Genomic DNA, 9,802 nt, shown 5'->3' on the forward strand with positions numbered 1-9,802 from the left:
TCTTTGCATAGAGTGGTTGGTAATCATACAGTTGAAAATGGCAAGGCTAGGATTTTACTCTGGGCTGTATGATGCCAGACCTCCTGCAAGTACTCACCACTGTCTCCTCCAGACCACTGAGATTCTTATAAAGTTGCACACAGATACCTCCAAGGACTTTCAGGAGTTTTATGTCTCTGCTGATGCTGGTGTGGTTCCGTTGGGTTTGACAAGTGATCTATATCTCCTGAACACATCTATGCTCTGAAAGACTCCAAACACTGGGCTCTGCCACTCAAACTTGACCCAACCCATGGCCCTTGGAACTGGTAGGTGGTGCTGGGCATCCCCAGTGCAGGGCTGTGTTTTCCACAGCACACCTGACCCACTCAGCCACCCAGCAAGTGGCGCCTGCACTGCCGCAAGTCACAATTCCTGCCCTGGCCCTGGCTCAGCAAAATGTCCTCTCAACGGTGGCCATATGGCAATGCCAGCCCTGGTCCTCATGAGGAGGACAGAATGTTCTAGCATTTTCCCACCACAGATTGGGAGCTAAAATGTAATACTGTTAATTCTCAAATATCCATGCTACTAGAAAGGAACAGACGTATTCATCGAAAATATTACAATTGATTTGGGAGTACAGGAAAAATAGACACTTAAAGTGATGTGGTATGGTTATGAATGTGCGTTTAGAAACACACCTACACCACACACACACACACACACACACAAGCACACACACCCTATTGACATAGCAGACCCTTCTGGGACATCTCACTGCCTCCATTTCTGGCTCAACTCTATAGGGATGGAGGGCAGAGGAGTGGGAGGTAAGGGTGTTTGAGAGATGGAGAAATCTTTAGAGAGTTCACCATTTACACAATTCATCATATACAAAATTAAATCACTATTATGCCTGACGAAGCATGCCTGTAGCCTGAATTGAACTGCAAAAATCTACCAGAATTCCTACACACACGAATATCTTATCTTCATCTGAGTATTTTCTATCTTCACACAGAGAAACTGAGGGAGTCGGTGCTGTCATCATCCCACTGTTGGCCAAAACTGCTTTGGAATTCCTTTATGGGAATAACAAAGCTGGGGCACAAACTTTTAAACAATCAAATGGCGCAGGACATATTTTAGAAGTGGTTTCTCAGTTTTAGACAAACTGTTCGAGATCGTTGGAAGCTAACTTTGGGAGATAAGGTGGGAGATTAGGCCAAATAACAACATTTGAGATTAAAAATAACCAGTGAGATGTTCACAAGATTACTCTGAGGGCAGTTTTCAAAGCTGAGTTAGAAACGTTGTTTTGGGTGATGGCAACACCACAGGCATAAAAGTGTGTTGGCCTCCAAAAGTGACTAATTTGAAGGGGATCAAATAAAGCTGAATTTACAAAACCCGAAGTTTGTTAAAAATGGAAAACTTTTCTTTAGAGTTAAGCTTCGTTCTCTTTAGCTCTTTACTTTTTCAAATCTGTGGATGACTCTCTTCTCTGGGTCAGACCTAATTTGGGGACTTTTAAAAATAAGCAACGCAGCAGAAACATCAGACAGAGAGATGGAGACCAGAGTGTTTTTCTTCTCTGTGTTATTCTCTATTTCCAGAGTGTGAAACATCGCTTAGGTACTACCCACACCGGTTCAAGTCCCTGGCTTAAAATAATCTATTTCTAAAAATCCAAGCCATTTGATGGGGAAGCAGATACAAGGCAAGCTGATTTAAATGGAGATGTTTTTCTGACTATTTTTATTACTTCCCTGAGGCAGAAATGATTGACTTTCATGAAAGCCCATCATAGATCCAGGACCTTATATGACATGAGGTCAACAGGCCCCTCTATAATTTAGCAGCCACATCAAAGTAAATAAGCATAATTTGGGATAGGAAAGATGTCTTAAAGGAACTTTGAAATCATTATATGCTTTGCTTATTACAACATCCAATATTTATCCTTGGGAAAACTCTCAAATTTCCTTTTTTTATTTTGGAGGAAGACTGGCCCTGAGCTAACATCCGTGCCCATCTTCCTCTACTTTCTATGTGGGACGCCTGACACAGCATGGTGCCAAACGGCGCCATGTCCGAACCCAGGATCCGAACTGGAGAACCCTGGGCCACCGAAATGCGCACTTAACCACTGCACCACCGGGTCAGCCCGTCAAATTTCTTAGTATCACCTAATATAATATCATGAGTTGTAACTGCATTTTATTTCTGTAATAGAGGAAAAAAATCGTTAATTGTACAATGAATGTGACTGGTCTTCAAGTTTAGAAAGGGAAATTTGCCAAAGGTCTCAGATTTCAGTGCTTCCAAACTTTAACATGTGCGGGAATCACCTGAGGATCCTGCTGAAATGGGGATTCTCATTCAGTTGGTTTGGCTGGAACCTTGATTTCGTATTTCTAACAAGACCCCAGAAGACGCCAATGCTGCTGGCTATGCTTTGAGTAGCAAAGATCTCAGAAAATATTCCTTACTGAAGAGTCCTGATTAAAAATAAACAACTATTGAGAAGCACAATCTTCCAAACGCAACTTAGACACATACTTGCTGTGATTCATGACGTTCTGAGGAGTCGAGTTCTGGAAGTCATTAGGAAACTCTATACAGCAGTGTGCACCTTTCCATGTGTACAACGTGTGTGATCAATTAGCGGCGGATTGGACCAGGTGTTGTCTGATTGGTGAACGGCCTGGGGAGGGAGCCTTTGTAGTTCTCTCAGGTGTGGGTGTATTCAGTCTTTAAAACAACAAGGATCAGGGCATGTGGTTTTGAGGATCCTAAAACTCAGGGGCATATGGTACCTTTAGGTGAGCACATCATTCTGAAGTTTGAGAAAGAAAAGGAGCTCTTGGATTTAATTAAGAAATTTCTTAAAAGCAAGAACTCTGTCAGATATTTTGCTTTGATGTTAATTCTTCAACAAAAATAGAAGATCAAGGTGGTTACAAAAGCAATGCAAAACAGGAAAACAAAGAAGTCTTCCTAAGAAGGCCAATGGGATTTTCTCTGTGTTTGCTCTTACCGCTTATTCTGCAATATGCTGTTTGAGCATGCTATGCAAGGCCTAGAGCTTAGTGTCCAAATGTGTTTTCTTGTATCAGAGGAATTAACCTAACTATTCCTTGATCATATCTCAAGAATGGTAGATACAGGCCACCATGGATGAGGTGCTCTAGAAACACCAGTGCAAGAAAGCGTGGTGTTCATATACTGCTATATAGAATCAGATCAGAGTGATGGTTTAAGGGTGTGTTTAGAGAAAAGCAATGTCATGTATCACTTGGTAATAAGAGTAAAGATTTTTTTAAATCAATGTAAAGCTGAAAGTTCTTGCAAATTTCTACTTATACATATTTTCTAAAGATGCTCAGATTGTCGAAGAACTTGAATCTCATTCTTCATATTCTTTTAAGGATGGATTCAGTGTCTTAAAAACCTCACAGATTTGCCAATTTATATTTTGTTGGAATCTCAGTCCTGCAAGGTATCTTGAAAACATGAGACCCATCGTCAAGTTTGTTTGGGAACTGTTGCAGCCAGTATGATCCTCATCAAGATACACAATGCACTAATCAAGTAAAGGCTCTGAGACATCCTGTGATGTAAGAACTCCTGTTTAGCCTTATTTCTCACACTGTAAATTGCTAACATCCTACACAGCCCTTTTGAAAAGGGAGATCCTGATGAAGCTTTTATGTATCAGTGGTGATTTTTATATTATTAAATATCCATGACTTCTGTCTCTTGTTTGACTATAGCCATGTTATGTTAATTGTATAAAGATTCCAGATAATTTTAGTGAGATGGAAAGACCAGTAGAAAATGCTATGAAGTTCCAAGCTAATTTCAAACCTATAATACAGTAGCAATTTCTAATCTCCAGGATACGGTTATAAAACTTTGATCTCTTGAGGCTATCACATTTACTCCTTACATAGGAATCTCTAAAATGAAGTTCTAGAGTGAAGGGCCAGGAGCCTAAAATAATCCTTTCTATGAAGATGCAATTAATATCCTTTTAGTGATTGATTGACTAAAAATGTCTATAGAGTAGCAATTCCATTGGCCTTGAATTACACTAGGTGTTTTGGAAAACACAAAAAACGAAAATTTTCTGGCCTTTAAGAATTGACAACATAATTGGAGAGACAAGACAGCCTCTCTTGAAAAGTTAAATAAAAATAAAGGCCATGTATATTTAAATTCCACATGCACGGTAGAGATATTTCGGACAGTGGATATTTAGAGAAGACGGATGTTGCGTGCTCCTGGAGAGTGAGACGATTTATTTCTCACTCCTTTGCTGCCCTCAAAACCTACCACAGAATTTGATGAGCTGCATTGGTTGGCCTGAGTAGTCAAAGAAAGCTTCACGGGGGACAGTGGGCTCGAGGACAATCTCGTCTGCTGGATATGTGGGATCAAAAGGCTTTCCTCTATTTGTGTTATACAAGTAGCCTTATGCCAAAAAGAATTGGCACAAGGGCAAGCAAGAAAGTCAGAAGAAATTGTATGAGAGTATCACCAAGCTCAACCTTGTGAGCCCACAGCATTTGACAGACAAACTTAGCCTGCAAAAGATATGGGAGCACTCTTAGAGAAAAGTGCCACACCTCCTGCAGCTCCACGATGGCTCTTAATGGCAACCAGAGCTAACATCCAACAAATAGTTCCTCTTTGTGCAGACTAGTGGAAAAGCTCACAACTATTTTTGCCCTCTCCTTTAAATAAATATTATACACAGCATCCACTTCTATAATTGTCAATCTTGTCAATCCTAAAACTCACCCTGTATTCTGCAAAAGAAGCTGTAGGTCCTACAGTCCTCATACATCCTCCACAGATGTGTCCGTCTTGCAGGATTTTTTCATTTTCTCTGAAAGGCAACAGGAACATTTTTCCTTTGTTTCTGTGGATTTAAAGTTATTTTTAATTCTTACTTCCACTGTTTGTATCTCTAACTTGGGACTAATTATAGAAGAGATCTACAGACAGAGAGATAAAGGAAGAGAAGGAAGAATCATTTGGGCTCAAGTTGAACAACATCTAGTCACCTATATACTGATTAAAATAATCTGTTACTTGGGGAATAATTGGTTTCTGTCAGTTTTCTTTTGTCCATTATTTCCATGTAGGCGTTGAAATCCCACCACATCCACATATCCATGGCGATGCCTTTGACTATATTTTCTCAGCTCCTTGAAGGTTAATGGATGATATGGGGATGCAAGAGAGTAGAGGACAGCAGAGTGGGTGGGATTGCTATGATGCATGGGACTTGGGGGAACATGGTACTTCCCATATGACTTCCACTATTGACTACCAGCCTCTTGTAGCCTCACTGTTCCCTGCGACTGGCTGTGGGATTTGTCGAGCCACTTAACCTCTTTGCACTTCCCTCATGATGGTGAGCTTGGAATGATGCTGTTTACTAGTTTGTAACTGGCTTTGAGATCCCCCTATGCTGTAAATTGCTTGACATTAACAATAATTGCCTACAGAGTTTTCCAAACCATTTACATGAAGAATCTTTGCAATATGAGGTTAAATTACAATATGCTAATAGTCAATCAATGTTGAACAGTACACTTTTGTACACTGAGCTGCCACACTTTGCCTGCTCAAAGCAAGTGTGTTCCTCTTTACATTCATGTTTATTCTGGTTCAGGCTTATAATCGTTTTGGCATTAGGGAAGTAAAACTTTCCCGACGCTAGCTTTTCTCTACACTTACATTGGGCCACATAACTTCAGAAACCACACACGTATCTCCCTTCCTGTAACAGTGATGGACACATTCCTGTATGGGTCGTATGCAGCTGTGGTGAGATGCTATTGAAATTCTTGTGAACAAAGAAAGCTCTGTGCTGAAACGTAGCTTAAAGGAATGGAATTAAGCTTGAGGAAATTTGCAGGAACCTACCAAAAGGAAAGGTACAAACTAAATTTCAACCAAGAACAATGTAAATAAATCTAACTTGTATAGGATATATAAACAGAGAGATGGCAGAGAGTGACTAGAAATATAAGTGACCCGATCCAGGTTTCTGACCCGCCTTGAAGGACATATGGTAGAGGAAAATGAGGTAGAAGCTGCTAGAAATGTATTTTTGTCAAAAAGTACAATTTCTCCGCTTTGGCTAAGAAATTAGTCAACAAACAGGACTTTATTATAAAACTACCAAGTGGAAAAAAATCGAGGCAGGAAAGCAGTACAAATTACAGTCTCTTTCCTTGAGAAGCTTGCAACGTAGCTGATGAAACGAGACAGTCACCCAAAATGAACACCCTGGTTAAGTTCCCCTTTATGTTGTGAGTCAGTAGATTTCACAAAGATGGGCCCCTTGAATGAAGAGCAGCCTCACCTGGAAGAGTCTGTTGCAGAGCCTGAACTTCCAGGAGAAGGAACCTCACCCCAGGAGCTCAGGGACTTTATCTAGCTCATCACTATATAACGAGCATCTGGAAGAGTGCCTGCCATGTCATAGAAGATTAATAAATATTTGTTGAATGAATGGACTAATAAATAAAAGCAAAATGCAGAAGCAAGAGTATAGTAAATACCAACTGGTTTATATTTTCAGATGACAATGATTTCCTTTTTTATTAGTTGGAATGGATTTTGCTATAAGAACAGGAAACCTAGCAGCAGAGAAAAGACACAAGAATTTTTTGTCTCCTGAAGTCCATGGCAGCGGGGCCATTAGGGACCCAGGTTGTCCCATGTTTCTGCTTTGCCATCCTTAGTAATCCTCATTGCTGTCATCTCACGGTCACGAGATGGCAATTACAGTTATAATGATCACATCTGTGGTTTGGGCAGGGAAAGGGGGAATGAGGCATTAGGATGAGGGGGAAAGGCTGAACTGCCTTTTTGATTTTTCTCCAACAGAGACTTTGCCCTTTATTTTTGTCAGGGTCTTCTTCCCTGCGGATCCTGGCAGGCACTTTCTTGTCCAGAACCACATTAGGAGGCTCTCTCTAACTGCAAAGGAGGCAGACAGCAAGGCTTCAGGATTCTAATTTCCATAGTAAAGGAAGGTATGAAAGGAAGAGAATGAGAAAGGGTGATGAGTGAGCCATCTGTAGTATCTGCAACACAGCTTCCCTGTGACTTGTTGATGGTCCCTGGGAGTGGACGCTTGGAAGTCATATTTGAACCACACAAGAGTCTACATCCAGAGCCACCACCAGGTGATATAGAAGTGGCTAGCTGCCCCAAACTTCATTGGCTTCTAGAGTCAGAGAGAGTCAAGCGAGTTCCTAAGGATTGCTGGAACTGCAACATTTATGAGGGCCCCCAAGCTGCTGCTGGGTGAGTCTGGAAAAGATTAGAAATCTGTAGTGAGCAGAAGGTACACTACGCGGATATGGAAAGGGTGAAAAATCCAAATGACCAGTAAAGCTGTTTAAAAACTTACATTCACTGCAACTCAAATGTGAGAAGATATATATATATATATTTGGTTTATATAACTGATTTAATAATGTCCCTAAATAAATTTCTACCTCTCTAAGTATCAAGAAAAGGAGTCTAAATTTATATCTGCAATTAACTGTCTCTCAGTATCTCTAGGCTCAGACCATCTTTATTGGATGGTTTGGCGTCTTTGGAGTATATGTTTGTTCATTTGCATTCTTTCACCCTTTCCATAATGTTTGTGGATATTCACAGGTCTCTCCTGGTGATGGTGTTGTCTGCAGCTTGGACTGGTGCCTATTTGGGTACCCTGCATTCGTCTGGTCTCTTGAAGTATTATGCTGGCACCGGTGGTTCTAGCTTCTGAACACAAAGGCTTCTTGTCCTGACCCAGACTCATGCTGGTCTACTATCCTTATAAGTCCTCCTGTCTTCCCGCTAGACACAGGGATCTTTCTGGGCTTCCCTCATCAAGTTCAATCCTTAGTCCTTTAGGAGCCAAAAACACTCCTCGGGCTTATCTACGAAACCATATTCTTTGGCCACTGATGTGAAATCCTTCAAACCTAACTGGGAGGTCTCTTCCCAGGATCCTTGCTCTCAGGGTTCCCATCAAACTATCTAGCGTTTCCCTTCTCCATCACCTAAGTCACTCAGTCACACCCACCACCTGCCCCTTTGCCTACAGCAAACTTCACACTCTCTAGATCACCAGGCCTCCTTCCGGGTAGATTATTGGGAGCTACTGGAATAAAAAAAAACATTATCTACTCAAGTCAAGCCTACCTTTCAAGACTATTTTCTTAATTCAGACACAGAAAAATCATACCTTGAATATCAAAAGCTGACTTTTCCTTGTTACTTTTATTGAGATATAATTTATATCTCATTAAAAGCATTCATTTTAAATATACATCTTGGTGATATTTTCAATTCATTGTATGTCTCATTTTAATTCAGTGGTGAGTGAACTTGATTTGTATTTTCAAGACTACAAGAAAAGACCCTATCAGTGAAGGTAGAGTCTTCCGAAGAGTTTGAAAAAGGTAGACTTGTTAACCAGTAATTCTCTGTGAAACTAATAAACTTGGGAATTACATGTAATCAGTATGTGGCTAGAGGTCTTCTCTTAGACATGGTCTTATGGCTTCCTCTCAGGTTTCTGAATTTCCTGCTTGGCTTCCACAGCCTCAAGCTGGTCAAAGTCCCCTACCTCCCCAGTCTAGACCCGCTCTGTCAAAACTTCCCTTCTCTTATCTGAAAACGCTCAATCCATAAATGAGCGGGAAGGGCTGATATGATTGTGGCCATTTATATTAAAGTACAAATGAGGCTACTTGGGGTTACTTGCATTTTCGAAGATTGTTGGTATCTGAGCATTGACTCTAACTTGTAGAAAGTTTGTGAGAGATAGTGTGTGGGCCTGGGCCTTCACACAATCAACTCATGGCTCTTATAAGCCACCATCTTCCTGCCTTTAGGATATTTCTCTGTGCCTCTCCTACTTTTATCTTGTCCACCTGGGAGCCAATGGGAGGTTGGTTTTGCAGCTTCTTTCCCATGCTGCTTCTTCATTCTCGCAGGCACCCCTGCAAAGGAGTCACTTGATGAGCAAAGTCTGTGAATCCTAAATGCCTAAACTAGTGAATTACATACGTATGAATACCTAGAAGCTACCTTAGAAGTTACAGTAATCATAAAACGCACCATATCACAGAGGTTAACAGTATGGACTTTGATAGACTCATATTTAATTCAATCCTTAACTCCCCACCCTACTCTTTGTTTTTACCACCATTTTTAGTGCTTAATTTGAGCCTTACACTGTGCCAGGAACTTTCACTTATGTGGCAAGTAGTTCCCAGAATTCCATAACTCACAAGGGTAAGTTTCCTTCTAGCTCCCAAATCACAATAATTTGAATCCTCATCCTACTTAATAGTGGGAGAGCCAGTCTTTTACTCAGTATTTCTGGAAATCCCCAGGAAACACTTAAAACCTATCCTCCAAATCTGAAAATTCATTTTTCTCTGCAATCTGAGCCACTTGCTGGTTTCCAACCATATCTCTAATCTTCCCATGGGTAGGCCTTAAATCGCCTCTCATTCCCCTCAGAAGTAATAGCAAAAATTAAAATTTTATCATGATTTTAAGAAATGTCTGGGAAAAAAGTCACAACCACTTCTAGATATAGTATAGATCTATCTTTGAGGGTCCCTGTCTGTCTTATTCAATGTCTATGCCCAAGAGGAGGGGTCACTGAGGGAGCCCTCCTTCTCACCAGTCTGGGGACAATTAACAACAAGTCTATGGCGGATTGCTTGCAAAGATGGCCGCCACTGATCCTGCCCATTCCTCTGTGTACAAGCCATCTCTCCACTCA

Source organism: Equus quagga, chromosome 9, assembly GCF_021613505.1.
Source record: "Equus quagga isolate Etosha38 chromosome 9, UCLA_HA_Equagga_1.0, whole genome shotgun sequence".
Taxonomy (NCBI): Eukaryota; Metazoa; Chordata; class Mammalia; order Perissodactyla; family Equidae; genus Equus; species Equus quagga.